At 37.1% G+C, this 18,209-nt stretch overlaps 1 protein-coding gene across 3 annotated transcripts in view; it reads right to left on the minus strand.

Moving 5' to 3' along the window:
• Window positions 1-18,209, minus strand: part of PDE4D (phosphodiesterase 4D) — a 1,542,529-nt gene that overhangs the window by 984,527 nt on the left and 539,793 nt on the right. The window lies entirely within an intron of this gene.

An 18,209-nucleotide genomic window follows, 5' to 3' on the forward strand; every position in this document is an offset into this window, starting at 1 on the left:
GTAAAATATTTCGATAACATTCTAGCACCCACATACTCATTGTGGAAAAAAAAAAAAAGCAAGAAATAGTATGGGCTTTACACAGAATCAAAAGCAGCAGGCCCCTGTGTGCTTGTGAACCAAACGCAACCAAATGTTTCTATTTGTGAGCCAAGATGACTGGGGAATTTCAAATATTTCTGTATTTCATAATTACAAAAGAGGCATGCTTTCAGAATTAAATGAACATAGTTTTTAAAAAATTTATAAAGCTTGTGATAAAAATGTTTCATTTTATATGCTTATTCAGAGTCTGCTTTTAATTATTTCTTGCAAATGTTTTCAGTGATATCTTATAGTTTGGCTTTGTTCCCTGGAATCTGAGAGGTGAAATTGGCTAGCAAAAATAAATTAAACTGACTAGTCCAATTCCATTGCCTAAACTGAAACAAATTTTGAGATTTACAGAAAAGCCAAAAAGAGTTTGAAAAAAATTGCATTATAAAAGTGAATTTCTAATGTTCTAAATTCTTATTCTGAAAAACAAGGCAATAACATTTACATAACATAAATATATATGTGGCCAGATATTTAGGCATAAAAAACAAGACTGGCACTGACTTATGGAATTCTTTGTGTTTTGATGTGACAAGGACAAAAGGCTTCTTTTGCTAAAAATAACAACATCCCTACTTAAGAAAGCATCTGAATGACATTCTTGAAACTATGTCTTTACTGAAAATCAGGGCTGTGGCCATGGTATCCAATCAGCTAGTCCACAATAGGTACATTTCTTTTTTTCTTCTAAGCTACAAGAAATATTACTGCATATGCAACTAATATTCTAAAACATTCAGAAATTCAAATATCTACCCATTTCTCTTCACAAGTCCACCATTCACATTAGAACAAGGCATTAAGTTATTTGAAATGATTCACATCTCACAAAGAATGGCCTTTGTAGATCCTTTCTATTTTACTAAGGAAGACTATCTGAAGAATAGATATTTTATTAGGAGGAAAGATGGGAGAAGAAAACAAATTTGGAAGAATGGAATTATAATTGAGGTTAAAAGCTGTGAATATAATTAAATAGAATATATTAAGGTTGAAAGAAGATGCCTGGAGGGAAAGGAGTACTCTCAAGGGTTTCTGAGAATGTTGTGTTCACCTGCTAATGTCTCACCTGCAAGGTCTTGACCCTGATGATAAGGTTTGGGGAATGATCTGTCTCTGAAATACTTCTTGACATGGTTTGGCTGTGTCCCCACCCATATCTCATCGTTTGAATTGTAGTTCTCATAATCCCCATGTGTCACAGGAGAGACCTGGTGGAAGGTAATTGAACCATGGGGGCAGTTACCTCCATACTGTTCTCGTGATAGTGAGTTCTCATGAGAGCTGATGGTTTTATAGAGGCTTTTCCCCACTTGGCTCTGCAGTTCTCCTTGCTGCCACCACGTGAAGAAGGAAGTGTTTGCTTCCCCTTCTGCCATGATTGTAAGTTTCCTGAGGCCTCCCCAGCCATGCTGAACTGTAAGTCAATTAAACCTCTTTCTTTTGTAAATTACCCAGTCTAGGGCAGTTCTTTATAGCAGTGTGAGAATGGACAAATACACTTCTCAAGTACTTCACACATGTATACACACTCCTGTGAGTGCATGCACGCTACAACAAAGACAGTAACTTCTGGAGAACAAGGACACCTGTAAAAAAAGTTAAATGCAACTTTTTTCATCTTTTTCCTCACGATTGTCTTCAAAATGTTTGTATCAGGAACGACGCTGATAAATTTAGCACTAGGTGTGAGGAGGAGTTAGACAAAGATGTGTTCCAGTATTCAAAGAGAAGCTTTCTCAGTGGACTAACAGCAGAGTTAATTTTCCTTCAGGGACAACTTTTTAAAAAAAGAGAGAGAGACAAAGAGAGGGAAACAGAGAGGGAAAGAGAGAGAGAAATTAAAACAAAATAGCATTATATAGGAAGAATATTCCCCAGAGGGAAGAGACATGCAGTTTATAATGTCATGCACTTAATTAATTGCAGTGCAAACCACTCTCATTAGGAATCCATTGTAAGCCTACCAGCTTCAACAGTCAAAAGGGAGTAATTACAATGAAGCCCAGTCCTTGTCTCCTTATTGAGAGCTTTAAAAACTTTGCCACGGACATCTCAAGAGACTCTTCTCTTCACTACCCTCCTTTTGTTATTTTTTTATGTAAAAAAAGAATGCATTAAAATAAAATTCAATCTTCCCCTTTGGTTTTTCCTTACTAACTTTACTACTAATTTTACACCTAAACCTCTAGAAAAGTCAGGGCACTTTCTGTACTTTAGTTTCTAGAGTGATCAAGGGCTGTGTACTTGTCAGGGTTCTGATTTGCAAACAATAGAAATTATGGATTGACATAAGCAGGAAAAGGAATCCATCAGAAGAATATAGGATAGAACTCAGAATAAACAGGGGGCTTGAAGAAGCAGACTTGAGCAGAATCCAGTGAAGATAATAAGCAGGTGGGAGGCTGGATCAGTCCGCCTGGGACCCTATTCCTCACCTGCGGGGCACACACTGCTCTTCACCACACTGTCAGCAGCTACAACTGCCATGCCACTGGCTCTTCCACTCGATAGTGGCATATGTGATGGTCTGAGCCATCCCCTCAAGATTCAAAGTCCTGGCTAGGAACATCAGATTGACTACACTGAGGTTATAGACCCTCACTCTGTCTGCCAGAGGGGCATGCAGAGGGAATGCATATTCCTGCTCCCCTAGTGGAAGGCTAGGTCCTTTCTCTCACCTATTCTGAAACTCCTCCAAAACAGAAGAGGATTGGGTACTGAGTAGCCCAGTATCTACCCAGTCATCTACCCTAAGACCTTACCTCTCTTGACTTCTCATCCCCCCAGCTATCCCAAGGACTGTGTTTCCTAAATTTCCAAGCAATATGGGTGACAATAATATAAGTCTAGAAAAATAAAATAAGGGACAAAGGATCTGGCTTGTCGGCCAAATGAGTTGATCAAATCTATGGTCGCTCACAAAGAAGGTAAGAACTGAAACCAAAATACTTTTCTGTCCCAGTGCTAAATAATTTGGGGTCAAAGTTTAAGTGCCTGTTTTAATGCTGAGCACATGGAGACCAAGCAAAAATAACTTAGGTACTTACTCCAGGAAATGTTTGCTTTTGGAAAATAAGGCTGTAAATGGCCTGAGGCAGCTTATTCAATAAGACTAATAGTTCACTTATCAAGGTTCACTTTGAGAATCTCACTGCTCTTAGAGACCCCACTAATCCAAAACTGCTAGACTCTAAATTCTGCCTAATGCCAGCCATTTTTCCACCTTGCAAGATCAGGCTCCCAGACCTGGCTATAAAACTCTACAAATATCTTCCCTTTACTTCCCCTTTCCAAAATACTACTAATTTTAAAGGTGATGTCCTCCCTTATTTCACTGAGATGAATACTTAGTTTCACTTGGTTCTGCTGGTGATCTTTTTTGGGGAGTCAGTTGCCAATAGAGGAATGGTTATACAAAGTGATCTGGAGAATTCTGAAAGGCCCAAGTATCCCCACCTCCCACCATAGTTGCCAAAACTTCCTATTGGATTGCCTGTGAAAAACAAAAGTTCATGAATTTTTAAAATCTACATATAAAATATTTCCAGTACCTCAAACTGTGTCTGTCATATACTAAGACTCAATAGATTAATTTGGATGAATGAAATTGTAAATAAATAATAAACTTTAATGTAATTTTATTGATTGGATAAACACTTATTTTCATTAATAGAAATCAATGTGAGAGAAATAAACAACTACAATTTTGTAAGTCCAAAAATTCAAATTATTTTCACATTGTTTTCCAGTTCTCAGCCACATGCAGGCATATATTTTGCAGTGTTTTTACTTTAACCTGGATATATTTGTATATTTTGCTTTTCTCCTCAAAACATTCTAAATACTTCCATGTTACCATATACTTATCATAATAATCATTTTAATGACTATATCATAATCCATAAGTATACATTTTCACTGTCATTCATTCACTGTATTGCCAACTGCAAAGGATGCTTTGACATATAGAGTTTTAAAGAAACACTCTCATCTCAGTTTTTTCAGTGGATATTGAACAGAACATACCAGAATTTATAAGCCAAAATAAGAAGATATGAGTCTTGGTCTTTATTTGTTGCAGATAATCCTCTGAAAATCAATTAACCTTGACATTTCTTCTTAAGACAAATGAAGGCTTCTCTGCTTGGGTCTCCTCCACTGAGTTTAATTAAAACCCTTTGCTAAGGCACTGTGTACATATGATATACTCTACAGTTGCCAAATTCTAGTCACAGATACTGTGTCAAACAGTGTAAATTAAACAAACAAACAAACAAAAAATGACCCAGACAAGGTCACCAAAGAGAAGAGAACAAAAAAATTGTGTGCACATATGTATTACATCAAGGTTCTTGGTTCCAGGTCTCAATCATACAACTCTATCAAATAGCCTTAAATAAAAATTAGCATGATCATAGGTTGCTATGACTTAAAGTCTGCAAATAATATGTTACATCCAAGCTAAGGGCAAAACCGTGTGCACGTGCCTTTCTGTTGTTTCACTAAGGTCACAACAGTAACCCCATTTACAGACGAATGTTTTCTACAAATAGAATTTTTCCACATTGAATTCAATTTTATTCTTTATTTTATTGCTAAAATTGGCAGCATGATGAACTGGAATAATGCTTGAATGCCAGAAATAGTATTTAAGAATATATAAGAAAGCAATAGTGTTTAATTCAATTATTATTTCTAAGAACTAAAATTCTCAAAAGCAAACTCAAATGCTAATTCAAAATACCTAAGATGTTATTATTGCTGGCAAAATATTAGAGTTAGATATAAAAATTATTTAAAATAAACTAATACTTTGAAAATGATAATTCATTTTTTTTAAAAAATCAGATCATTCTCCATACTCCAGAGACTGTAATAAATCTGGGAAACAGCTGAGTAATCTGGAAGATGCAGAAGTCCCGAAACACCAGAAGCTGCTATTCTCCAGTAGATGCTGAAAGGTACTAGGAACCCAAGGACATCACTGCAGACCTGCTTACTGGGACTAGGACAAACCCTGTGGTCTTTCCAGAAGACCTACTAGCTATGCTCAACTTCTTGTTCCCTGGTTTAACACCCATCAGTCAGAGGACAGGTGGACCAATTATTGAAAATATTTTGGAATGCTGTTTCATAATCATATCTCAGACAACCACCTGATACAGAGCTTCTTTCTCTCCCTGTGTTCTTTCAACTTCTTATCCCCATGTTGCATGTGATTTCTCTCCCCTGTCTATCCTCCCATTCTCATTCTTTCCATATTATTCAATCAGTTTCTCTGGAGCCCTTTTCCCATGGCAAACAGACTTCACTTCATCCTCAGCCTTACCACCAAAAAGTCATCTGAGATCCTAACCTCTCTCAAATTTGGCTCTTCGCTAAAGATGCCACTTCCCTGTGGTGGGGATTCAGGGTAGGGTACTCTGGTTCTCAGTGCCCTCTCTGGGTCCCAAGATGAAATGGGTGCTCTCCTGGTTACTCACATTTACTTACTCCTCCACCTTCTTGTAAAAACTTCTCATTTGACATCTATGCCAATCAACTCTACTTCCTCATCTCTGACTTCTGCCAGTCTCTTTGGTCAGTTTCTCATTCATTGAAAACTGCCCACCTCTTTCTCATCTTGACAGCTTGAATCCTGCTGCAGTCCTGGGTGACTTTGATGTTGATGTGGAGGCATCATCTCATGCCCCAATCTCTCAATTCTTCAGCTACATCTTTTCCAAGGCAGTCGCCCTCTTCCCTGACACCCTTCTATGTCTTGAACATACCTTAAATTACCTCTAGCACTTACATCTTTAAGTTCATTCTATCCTCCAAATATGATCTATCTTTTGTTTGCTCAGTTATTCTAATTTCACCTGTTTGACATCATAGAGATTTCTAGAGACCTTGAACACTTTCTATATCAGTATCTTCTTATATTCACTCATTTCCATAACCAGCTAAGTTGCCACAATTCATCATTTCTTTCACTCTCTTTCAAATACTTTCAAATCCCTTGCCCTATTTTTCTTATATTGCACCTGCTTTCCAATTTTGGAATAATCCAACTGTTTGCCTTTTCAGTGTTTATATCATAGCTGCTTAGCACTACTGGAAAATATTACAAAACTTCACATATTGGTTACATGAAAAGTTAATGGTAAGTTTTATCAACTGTACCTTCAATTGGCATTCTGGTCTAGCCATGTTTTAGCAGTTTTTATTTATCTAAATGCAGACACTCTACTTTAATCTCATCCCTGGACTTTGACCTGCTGTTCTCTCTTCCTGGAACCATCTTATTTTGGTCTCAAGTTAGGTGTCAGTTCCTCACAAGCCAAGGTGAGTTTGCTCCCCAGTGAGATTTCATATTTCTCCATTTGTCTGCAGTCATATTTGTACATTATATGAAACAAACAAGATTATAGTGGTCTATTTTCTTGTACGTGCCCTACTTGATTCAATCCTCTGTGAAAGAAAAGGCTGTGCTTTGTCTTGTGAGCCTTGGGTCACCAGTGCATACCTCAGTATACAGCAAATATCAGACTCTCACTATTCGTTGGATGAATATAAAGTGAATACATTAATATATGACTAATGCATGATTGAGGGGATCAGTATATTTACCAGGATCCCTTGCATGTATGATTTTATTGTTTTTAATTCTGTTTTGTAATATGTGTATAAATACAGGCATAATTGTTTTATTGTGCTTTGCTTGATATGGTTTGGGTATTTATACCCTCTAAATCTCATGTTGAGATTTGATTCCCAATGTTGGTGGTAGGCCTAGTGGGAGATGCTTGGGTCATGGGGGCAGAGCCCTCATAAATGGCTTGGTGCCCTTCCTGTGGTCATGAGTTATTGTGAGATCTGATTGTTTAAAAGAGTGTGGCACCTGCCCCCCTCTCTTATTCCCTCTCTTGTCATGTGACACAGCTGCTCCCTCTTCACCTTCTGCCATGAATAAAAGCTTCCTGAAGCCTCACAAAAACCAAGCAGATGCTGGTGCCAAGCCCAGACACCCTGCTAAACCGTGAGCCAAATAAATCTCTTTTCTTTGTAAATTAGCCAGTCACACGTATTCCTTTATAGCCATGCAAAACAGACTAACACATTGCTTTATTACACTTCACAATATTGTGCTTTTACAAATTGAATATTGTGGCAACGCTGCATCAAGCAAGTCTATCGGCACCGTTTTTTCCAACAACGTCTACTCACTTTGTGTTTCTATGTCATATTTTGGTATTCTCAGAATATTTTGAACTTTTTCATTATTATTATATCTGTTAGGGTGATCTGTGATCAGTGGTCTTGGATGTTACTATTTTAATTTTTGGGGTGCCACAAACCATGCCCTGTAAGACAGTAAACTTAATGGATTAATGTTGCATGTATTCTCACTGCTTCACTGACTGGCCATTCCCCAATTTCTCTCTTTTCCTCAGGTCTCCCTATTCCCTGACACACAATAATATTGAAATTAGGCCAATTAATAACCTTACAATGGCCTATAAGTGTTCAAGTGAAAGGAAGAGTTACAGGTCTCTGGCATTAAGTCAAAAGCTAGACATAATAAGGCTTAGTGAGGAAGACATGTCAAAAGCCAAGACAGGCTGAAAGCCAGGCCTTTTGTACCAGTTAGCCAAGTTGTGAATACAAAGAAAAAGCTTTTGAAAGAAATTAAAAGTACTACTCCAGTGAACACAGAAATGACAAGAAAGCCAAACAGCCTTATTGATAATGTGGAGAAAACTTTAGTGGTCTGGATAGAAGATCAAACCAGCCGCAACATTCCCTTAAGCCAAAGCCTAATCCCAAACAAGGCCCTAACTCTCTTTAATTCAATGAAGTCTGAGAGAGTTAAGGACTGCAGAAGAAAAGTTGGATGCCAGCAGAGGGTGGTTCATAATGTTTAAAGAAAAGAAGCCATCTCCGAAACATAAAAGTACAGGGTGCACAAATTACCCATTTAACAAAGCTGCATAAATACCCTCTGAACCTAAAATAAAAGCTGGAAAAAAAAAGGGGGGGTGTGAAGTGAAGCAGCAAGTGCTGATGTATAAACTGTGACAAGTTATCCAGAAGGTCTCACTAAGATCATTGATGAAGGCAGCTACACTAAACAACAGATTTTCAGGGAGACAAAATAGCCTTCTATTGGGAGAAGGTACCATCTACAACTTTCATAGCTGGAGAGGAAAAGTCAATGCCTGGCTTCAAAGCTTCAAAGGAAAATCTGACTCTCCTGGTAGGAGCTAATGCAGATGGTAACTTTAAGTTGAAGACAATGTTCATTTAATATTCCAATAATTCTAGGGCCCTTGAGAATTGTGCTAAATCTACTCTGCCTGTGCTTTATAAATAAAAAAATAAGGACTGGATGACAGTATGTCTGTTTACAGCATGGTTTACTAAATATTTTAAGCCCACTGTTGAGACACACTGCTCAGAAAGAAAGATTCTTTTCAAAATATGACTGCTCATTGACAATGCACCTAGTCACTCAAGAGCTTTGCTGGAGATGTACAAGGAGGTTAATGTTATCATGCCTGCTACCACAACATTCATTCTGAAGCCCATGTACCAAGGAGTCGTTTCAATTTTTAAGCCTTATTATTTAAGAAATACATTTCATAGGGCTATCACTATGATAGATACTTATTTCTCTGATGGATCAGGGCAAAGTAAGTTGAAAACTTTCTGGATAAGATTCACCATTAAGAATATTTGTGATCCATAGGCATAGGTCAAAATATCAATATTAACAAGAGTTTGGAAGAAATTGATTCCAACCCTCATGGATGACTCTGAGGGGTTCAAGTGGAGAAAGTAACTGCAGATATGCTGGAAATTGCAAGAGAACTAGAATTAGAAATGGAACCTGAAGTTGTAATGAAATTACTGCAATCTTATGAAAAAACTTGAAAGAATGAGGAGTTGTTTCTTATGGATGAAGCAAAGAAAATGGTTTCTTGAGACAGAATCTACTTCTGGTAAAGATGCTGTGAACATTGTTGAAATGGCAACAAAGGATTTAAAATATTATATAAACTTAGTAGATAAACCAGCAGCAGCGTTTAAGAGGATTGACTCCAATTTTGAAAGAAGTTCTACTATGGGTAAAATGCTGTCAAACACCATTGCATGCTACAGAGAAATTGTTCATGAAAGGAGGAATCAATGGATGTGGCAATTTTCATTGCAGTCTTATTCTAAGAAATGTTAACAGCCACCCCAATCTTCAGCAACCACCACCTTGATCAGTCAGCAGTCATGAACATTGAGGCAAGACTCTCCACCAGCAAAATGTTTCTGACTTGCTGAAGGCTCAGATGGTTGTTAGCATTTTTTTTTAGCAATCAAGTTTTTCTTATTTAAGGCATATACATTGTTTTCTTAGAGACAATGCTATTGCACACTACAATATAGTGTAAACATAACTTTTATATGCACTGGAAAGCCAAAAAGTATGTGTGACTTGCTTTATTGTGATATTTGCTTTATTGCAGTGTCCTGGATCTGAACCCACAATATCTCCGAGGTATGTCTGGTATATACCTTCAAGAAATAAAGTTAGTCTGAATTAAATAATGTTGGAGAAATAAGAAAGCCAAAATCACATGTTAACTGAGACACAGAACAGTTAGTAGAGGAGTAAAGAGGGAGACCACCCTTGAAATATGTGATCAAAAGCTGGGAAAGTTCTAGAAAGTGAATGGTAAAGAAGTATAGTATTTATGTATTATAAACTTTATATTCTAAATATTATTTATATATTATAAATTACATATTTAAAAAACTTAAGTATTCTAAAGTTTTTAATTTCTATATCTAGCTTTCACACAGCAAGGGGTGTGTGTGTGTGTGTGTGTGTGTGTTTATGATAACATTTAGCACTAACCACAATTGTTTAGGAATTACATCATGGTAAAATTCAGAACCCCCTGAGAAAAAGCCCTCCTGGGAATGTGGACAAAGGTCTCACCTTAACGAAGCTCAGAACCACAAACTTCAGTGTAAATGATGCTAATCTATTAAGTAAAGTTAACCCATCATCCAGATATGTTGCATACATGACTTCAAACAATATAACTAAATAGCATTTATTTTTGTTGAATTCCTCAGATTTGAAATAATCTAAAAGTGCCCGGCTCCATCTACTTCCTTTCAACTGGAGGGCAGATTTTAAATGAATGAGAGAAATGGGATGATAAATAATGTTGAAATTCTAAGTTCTAGAAGGAATTCTAAGTACCTAGAATTTTTTTTTTTGGTTGGGGGTAAGTGTGTTTAACCCAAGAAGTGATATATTTTTTTCTATAGTTTTTTTCTATATACAGATTTTTTTAAAGAAAACTTTTGCCATTTTGTAGTGCTCATTTGTAGAGAAAAAAAGTTTGATTACTTCATCCTTTAATGAATTTCAACTGAAAATATATTTTTCATTTTGGATTTCTCCAAGTGATGCACTCTGGTCATATTAAGTTTGAATCAGTATTATATATTATGCAATACATAATAATTAAACAAATACAATTTGGTCAGAATGTTTTTACCTACTTTTTTCATAAACACAAATATGGTAAAACAGAATAAAAAGACTTTTAAAGAATTATAAGCTCTCCTTAAACACTTCAGTGATTCACAGTTCTGCGTTACATAAGGAAGGTCAGCCAGGGCAGTGTTTGTTGCAAAGAAACTATCTATGGAGTGGAACAATTATTATTGAGTGATGGAAATAATCAAAGGAAAGGGCTTTGTTGAGTTCTGCCTTGTGCTTAATATAGTATTGTGCTCTAGCACTTTTCATGGTAAAATAAATGCTTCCTTGGGTTCGCCTTAAAAAATATGGGATTCCCCAACCAATCTCTATTACTAAAACAAGTCACATTGGCACAAGAAAGTTTTGAATGTGGGGACCAGATGCTCTGATGTTGGTGAACGCAAAAGTTGCCACCCTCTTTAGTGTTTTTAACAACGTGGGAGCCTGGTGAAATAGAAGCCTTTGATTTCTAAAGGTAAACCTTCCCCTGGTACATGCTGCTTTACTGACACACAGATATAAAGTAAAGTACTGTGGTATAGTATCAGTCCATTCAGCATATCCTTAATGAGGGCACCAGAATGTACTACAATAATGAAAAGGTACTGTGATAACCTGAAAAAGACACTGGAGTTTAATCATGATCTCATTATTTTGTAAACTGAAGGCATGGCAGATATAACATAAACCTTTTAGAGATTCTATGATAGGTGAGAAAAAAGTCAGCATTTTTTCATTGCTTATTTTAGATTAGATTCAAGAATTGCCCTGGTTCTGGAAATAAGATGATTTTTATCCATATATTTTAAAGTGCTCCATCACTCTTAGAATCTAATTTTAATCTTGAAAAATCACAAATTTTGGGTCAGGCATGATGGCTCATGCCTGTAGTCCCAGCACTTTGGGAGGCTGAGGCGGGCAGATTACATAAGGCCAGGAGTTTGAGAACAGCCTGGCCAACATGGCGAAACCCAATTTCTACTAAAAATACAAAAATTAGCCTAGTGTGGTGGGACATGCCTGTAGTCTTAGCTACTTGGGAGGCTGAGGCAGGAGAATCACTTGAACCTGGGGGGTGGAGGTTGCAGTGAGCCGAGATCACGCCATTTCACTCCAGCCTGGGTGACACAGCAAGACTCCGTTTCAAAAAAAAAAATCACAAATTTACAAAGCTTAAAGCAAAGACAGATACAATTAAATCAGAACAATGCTTTAAAATAAAAGGCTCGTGATATTTTGTGAGTATCCTGAGAAGTTTAGGTAAACACTACAATCATAAATTGCATGTAAATCAATCAAAACCAAAAGAATCCAATTTTGTCTGCTTAGTATGTATCTTTAAGATTATTGGAAGTATTGTTTCCCAATTTTTGGCACTGATTACTTTTAAAATTTCATCTAGCTCAAGAATACTATATTTCTAGAGAATGTTTCACAATCACGATTATGTGTTTTATTTTTAATTTTGGGAAGCTTTGCCTAGTGGGTTGTAGATCTTCCATGTAACATTCAATAAGAACTTAGATAAATCACTTGAAGCTTGAACATATATCAAACATGAAGGTACAGGCTTCATGGTAGACTGTGAAATACAATCTCTAGCTTTATAAACACCCTTATATCCAAATTATTTAAAATATGAAATGCCCATTAATACCTTCTTAAGTTTAAAAGACCAAATTTGAAAGATCAGATGTGTCTGATCCAGCCTTCTGTTTTTCTTTTTTTATTTTCTGTTTGTATTTTGATTCAGGAATAAATTGCTGAAAATAATCTTTTTTTTTAATGTTCACTCTAACGTACTGTTTGTACTCAAGAGCACAAGATGAAGAGTGGTTAGTCAAATAATCCAATGTCTAACTGGCATCTGGGACCGGTCCCTCTGTGAATAGCACACAAATCAAGGAAATATTTCTGGAAGATCCTGTAAAATGAACCCTTATATGAATAAAGTAATTCTTCTCTCTCTGTTGGGTAGTTAAATTTATCCCCAAAAGTGACCATGTCTTCTTTTACATTCTTTTCCTTTTCTTTTTTTATAGGACATAGTGATACAAAGGTACACAGTGTACTTCTTCAGACAGGTAATAGGATACTAGGGATGAGAAAGTGTTTATAACATTCTCCACCCACCCATATCCCTGAATATACATGTATCCAGAGGTGTGTCATCATGTCACAAGGGAATAAGTTGCTTCTTGGCTCTCATTTTATTATAGCAGATGCAGCAATGAAACGTAAGTAGAGAGTTTTATTGCTACCTCCCCCACCCTTTCTTCATTCCCATAACTTCCCACCTGTGCACTGGGAATGATTTCCACATGTATGGCAAGCTAGACTCTCCTAGGGGCACATGGACCACATGGGGGAATGTAAGCCAGTGCCCCAGATAGGGCTGAAAGGAGATCCTAATTCCTCCTAAGGATTCTGAGCAGGAAACTATTTAGAAGTCAGCAAGGTTGTGGAAGAAGTGAAGCAGAAGTAGGGAGACCACCATTCTCATTCCAAACATAACTGAACGGCACTTGAAAGCAAGACATGCGTGCGGGAAGATGCCAGATACAGACTTCTGAACACAAATGTCACAAGTCCATAATAAACTGTAACTTTCTGAAACAGGAGCCAATTTCTGATTGACTCCCAAATCTACTAGAACATCCATCTCTACTGCAAGAGTTATTTGTAGAGGATCTCTGAAGCCAATTCCAATAAGTAAACAAACATTAACAACAACAAACATCATTTGTTCTAATATTTTCCCTGTGTAGGAGTTGTAATTTTTGATGTTATATATTAAGTATTTACAATATGTGAAAAACGGGGATAGGTATTATATCATTAGAACAAACCCATGAGGTAGGTGCTGACATTATTCCTACTTTTGCTTTTGTAAAAGTAGGAACTTGGAGTGGTTAAGTACCTTCACAAGATGGTAGTAGGTGGGAGACAGGACTCAAATTCAGACCATCTATGTCCAGATCCCCACTCTTGTCCACTCACTACCCAGCTATCAGCCACCATAAGCATGCTGTTGCTTCATTCTCAACTCTTCTCTGCCTGCCCTCTTAGTACTTGGATGTCTTATTTGCCACCATCCAATATTCAAGGGACCAGCTGTCCTTGTCTCCAAGTGAAATTGCTCTGCGGGTTAAATGTCATACTTGTTTTCCCCTTATTAAGTTGGGTCCACTTCTTGCCTTACAGTTTCTTCTCCCTGCTGCACACTTCCCTCATATTTCATAGGTCCCTAGGATTACCAACATATTCAAAGTAAACATAAAGTAAAAATTCAAGACACTGTTTAGAACAAAATATTCACTTTATAATACACATGTCTAACAAAAGACTCATGTCTAGAATATACAAAGAGCCCTCAGAAATCAATAAGTAAAAGAAAAACTGAACAAATGTCTGAATGGGCATAACACAAAGAAGATATCCAAATGTTCAATAAACACATCAAAAGGTAAGCAATATTCCTACTCATTGGGGAAATGTAAATTAAAACCACAGTAGTATACCACTACACATTCACCAGAATGACCGAAATGAAAAAGACTGAAAATACTAAGTGTTGGTGAGAATGTAGAACAACTGTACCTTCTACGTATTGCTGGTGGGAGGGTAAAAGAGTACAACACTTCAGAAAACTGTTGGGCAGTAATGAAAATAAATATTTGCCTCCTTATGACTCAGAAATGCTACTCCTGGGAACATACCCAAAAGAAATGAGTGCATATGTTCACAAAAAGACTGGTATAAGTGTACACAGCAGCTTCATTCATAATCCCCTCAAACTAGAAACAACCCAAATGTTCATTAGTAAGAGAGTAAAAATAAATACATTATGGTATATTTATGCAATGAAAAGAACAAGCTGCTGAGATATACACAAACATGGATATTAAAAAAACAAAACATTTCAACTAATAGAAGCCAGACACAATAAGTATATACAGTACAATTCCATTTATGTGAAGTCCAAGAGGAGGCAAAGTAACCTTTAGTGATAAGTTGAGAAATAGGATGGTGATTACATGAGAGTATAAATACATAATAATTCAAAATGTATAATGTATGTAAATTATACCTTAATAAAAAGATTTTATAAAAGGTAATAGATAGAAAATTATTTAGGAGGAAAATATGAAAAACTGACTTTCCAAATTACTTCTACGCCACGTTCATAACATTTCAAGTCATTAATAGCTGTCTCTCTTACCTCGAGGAAGGTCAGTAAACAGCCATGAATCCTGAATGAGCCTACCCTGTATGGAAAGTTAACTGGCAGATGAATTCAGGGTTATAGGCATCCCAGGTCTTAATAATTCTGTTTTGTGTTCATTTACAGTTTCTAAAGTTTGCTAAATCACAACACACACACAACCTAATAGTTTGGGCATACTCAAAAGAAATTATTAAGAAGTGTACATTTGAACACATTCGCATTTCTGGGGAAAAAAAACCTCAAAGTAGAAATATGGAAGTGTGAATAACTAAAAGTGCTTTTGAACTCAGTGTCTTGACCCAAGTACTTCATAAGGAAGCTAATAGCTGTCATCTATGAACTTATTTCTGCACGTCAAAGTTCTTTTTCAGAAACTAATGATTCTCAGGGCCATACTGTGGCTTTCTAAAGGGGTGGAACAAGTCTCTAGACCCACTGCCTGACACTTGACAAAGCAAGTATCTGGCATACTGATATGCCAGAAGAAAGAGCAAAAGGCTATGATGTTAAGAAAGAAAGGAAAATAAATCTGAAGGGCATGAAAAGTCACCTTGACCATCAAAGATTTGCAATTGCTAAGGTATGGTCTCAGTATAGGTTGGCAATGGGACTTAAAGGCATACTAACCTTTAATAATGGGGAACTGGGCCAGAGACAACTCAGTTAAAATAGGCTAAATTTCCCATTAGCTCTTTCTGACAGCTGTAAAGGAATCTGGGGCTCCTGGTTAACTAAATTGGCTACAGAATATAAGCCCGAACTTTATCTTCTTTTGCATTTTTTTTTTGTTTTTTCTTTCTTTTTTTTTTTTTGAGACAGAGTCTCACTCTGTCGCCCAGGCTGGAGTGCAGTGGCGCAATCTCGGCTCACCGCAACCTCTGCCTCCCAGGTTCACGCCATCCTCTTGCCTCAGCCTCCCGAGTAGCTGGGACTACAGGCACATGCTGCCAAGCCCGGCTAATTTTTTTTTGTATTTTTCGTAGAGACGGGGTTTCACCATGTTAGCTAGGATGGTCTCGATCTCCTGACCTTGTGATCTGCCCGCCTTGGCCTCCCAAAGTGCTGGGATTACAGGCGTGAGCCACCACGCCTGGCCCCAAACTTTACCTTCTACTTCTCCTCCAAAGCTTCGACATTCCAGAAAATTATACTCCTGAATTTTCTATTCCTCAATATTTAATTCACAAATTGTTCTGGCTTCCAAATTTAATAACAATACCTTTAATACCTACCTAGTTTGGTTCTTGTTGATTGGCCATTATTGTCTATTGTTTCTTTTGAAATGAAACCCTTGTTCCATCTTTCAAAAAGAAAAATTATTTTCTTCATAATATTGGATAAATTTGTAAATAGTAAGCATGATATTGCTTATATAGTCATTCCTTGGTATATGTAGGGGATTGGTTTCAGGTCTACCACATGTACCAAAATTCATGCATACTCAAGTCTTGCAATTGGCCCTGTGGAACCCACATATATGAAAAGTCAGCCCATCTGTATACATGAGTTTCACATCCCAGGGATACTGTATTTTCCATTTGTGTTTGGTTGAAAAGAATCCTCATATAAGGGAACCTGTGCAGTTCAAACCTGTATTGTTCAAGGGTCAATTGTACTTGATTCTTAGACTTTTAATGAAGATGGAAATGAATTTGAATCAACAGAAATGCTGTGATATAGACAATTCAGAACCCTGAAGTTCCTTGGCACTTGGAGACTGCTTTTAGTAACACATTCTCTCTCTGACACCCAGGCCGGGGTGCAGTGGCAGGATCTTGACTCACTGCAACCTCTGCCTTCCCAGGCTGAAGCGATCCTCCTGCATCAGCCTGCTGAGTAGCTGGGACCACAGGCGCATGCCACTACACCCAGCTATTTTTTTGTGTTTTTGATAGAGACAGGGTCTTGCCATGTTGCCCAGGCTTGTCTGAAATTCCTGAGCTCAATCAATCCCTGCCTCGGCCTCCCAAAGTGCTGGGATTACAGGCATGAGCCACTGCGCCCAGCTCAAGATTTTAGATTACACACAATGTCCAACTACATAGAGAAATATTAGGTATATTGCATCATTTTATTTTAAGGGCACATGATATAACACCAACTCAAAATGAGAAATCATGGTTAGCAACCAAAATTTTTGAGATACCAAAGCTAATTGAATACATCAGGGCTTTAAATTAGTGCATTTTAATTTTAATTATAATCTTTTCTTCCACAAGTGTGAAGAAAGTAAGATAACTATTCTAAGATAACCTGGTGTGTAGTAAACAGTTCATCAGGACTGTGTCAATTAAATATAGGAAGACCTGTTTGAAACATTGGCCTTTAGCGGACCTGAATTTCAGGAGTGATCCACTGTTCTCTAAATGGTAAGACTGGCTCAATTTGCCTAAACTGTCTGTGCAAATAATGTGGTTTATGCTGAATATCCACTTTCCTTCTGGAAATCTGGAAGTTTGTATATCCTAGGCAGAGGGTACCTAAGTGACTGGCCTTCAGTAAAAACTCTAGGTACTGAGTCTTTAACAGGCTTCCCTGGTAAAGGTATCCCTGGTGAACACATTTCACAAGTGTTGTCTCAACTCATTACTGGAGGAATTAAGTCTATCTTGTCTTACTTCACTTGGGGACTCTTGGAAGCTTATGTTTGGTTTCCCCCAGATTTTGTTCCATCTACCTTTCCCTTTGCTTATTTTGCATTGAATCCTTTTGCTATAACACATCAGAGCCATGAATATGACTATTTGCTGAATTATGAGAGCTCTCCTAGCAAATCATTGAACCCGAGGGTGGTCTTGGGATCCCTGGATACACCTGTTATCTGTGAATCTTCTACACAGAATGAACGGCAGCAATGTTAATTCCAAAGAAAGGAGAAATAGTTTCAGGGGAACAGCATTTTTCAAAAAATGTTCAGGTCAAGCTGTCATATAAAATTCCCATCTGCTTTAGTATGAGTCTGATCAATGTGTGTGCATTCTTCTTTAAACACATAGTTCAATTACAACAACAGAAACAAAATATATTTCCTCTTTTCATTGCTTCAAGGTGAATATTTGTTTTCTTATTATTTATCTAGTAGTATTTTCCTCATACCTTTTTCTAACACAGGTCCCTTAGACTGGTCAATAACAAGTAAAACAGCTAAATTCAGTATCTTTGAGTTGAGTTACTAGCCAAATTTCCTCTGAGCACAACCTTCCTAACTTTAACAAGATCCAAAAGGCATTTTCCCCAGAGATGCCTTTAACTTGGCAGAGAATGTGGGAGCATCACATTTGTAGCATAGTAATTGTTTTGTTCTTGTAGTTTTAGCAAATGTTCAAGAGTCTATCTATGTATGGCCCA

Source organism: Pongo abelii, chromosome 4 (genome assembly GCF_028885655.2).
Source record: "Pongo abelii isolate AG06213 chromosome 4, NHGRI_mPonAbe1-v2.0_pri, whole genome shotgun sequence".
Lineage (NCBI taxonomy): Eukaryota > Metazoa > Chordata > Mammalia > Primates > Hominidae > Pongo > Pongo abelii.